This window comes from Penaeus monodon, chromosome 31, assembly GCF_015228065.2.
Source record: "Penaeus monodon isolate SGIC_2016 chromosome 31, NSTDA_Pmon_1, whole genome shotgun sequence".
NCBI lineage: Eukaryota > Metazoa > Arthropoda > Malacostraca > Decapoda > Penaeidae > Penaeus > Penaeus monodon.
In genome coordinates, this window is record NC_051416.1 from 17,494,283 (window position 1) to 17,495,622 (window position 1,340).

Genomic DNA, 1,340 nt, shown 5'->3' on the forward strand with positions numbered 1-1,340 from the left:
CAAGTCTATTTCAAAGAACTTGGACTGTAAGTCTGACCGAATCTCCTCCTTTTCTCCCACCACTCTCTCCTCTAATTTCCTCCTAAGCCGCCTCCACTTCTTTCCCTTTCGCACTCTCTTATATCTCTAGTCCTCCTCGTTCTTCTCCTCTTCCTCTTGAATTTCCCTCTCACGTTCTTTCATTCTCTTCTCCTCATCTTCTTCCTTTATCTCCATCTCCCAAATCATCTTCTCCTATCTTTTCCACTTTTTCCACCTCATCCCTCTATTCTCTTCACCTTTCATCCTCTCCTACTCCATCACCTTCTCAGTTGCCTATATCTCACATAACCCCTATTCCTCCTTCACTCCCTTCCCCTAACTCTTCCTCGAACAGTCCTCGTTTTCCTCACATCCTCTCCTCTTTCTAATCATCTTCTTCCTCTCTTTCACTCCTTGACCACTCTTCCGCCTCCTCCTCTATTGACATCCTCCTCTGCCTTACCTCTTACCCTCTCTCTTCATCACATTTCTCATTTTCTTATCTCACTCCTACTCTTTCCAACCCTCCTTCACCTCTTTCCCTCTTCTCTTCCTTCCAATACCTCCTCTCTCTACCTCATTTCCTCCTCATTCTATCCTCTTCTCCTCTATCACACCCCTACACTACATTACCTTCATCTTCTTCTCCTCTCTTGCCTCCTCTCACTACTCCTTCACAGCCTGACCCTCCCCCTCATCCTTTTTACTCCTCATACAACCTCCTTCCTTACTCTTTCCCTCACAAATCCTTCCTCACTCCTTGCACCTTCCTTCACTCCCAATCCCCATATAACCTTCCGACCCTTCTCGCCCCATCCTCCTGTTACCCCTCCTCTTCTTCATTCCTCCTTATACTCTTTAAACTCCAGTCTCCACCTCCTCCCCTTCCTTTATCCTCCCACATCCTCCTCTAATTCCTTGTCCTCCTCCTGCTTCTCATCGTCCCTTCCACCTCCTTCCCTTATCTTCATCCTCCTTCCTCCTCGTCCTCCTCTACTTATTTCTTCCTCCTACCCCACCTCCTTCTTCTCCTCCTCCCCTTCACCTTCTCCTCCTCTTCTACTCCTCCTCCTCCCCCCCTCTTTTATATTACTCCCCACCTCCCCTTCTCGTCCTCCTCCACTGCACTCATCCTCCTTCTACTCATATCCTCCTGCTCCTCTTCCTCCTCATCCTCTCCTCTCCTCTCCTCCTCCACTCCTTCCCCTTCTCCTTCGCCGGCCAGCACAGGTATTAGAGAGTCAGGAGAGGAAGCCAGATGAGGGATGGAAACTGTCAAGAACCCTCTCCAGAGATAATGAAGTGAGTTTAGATGAGGG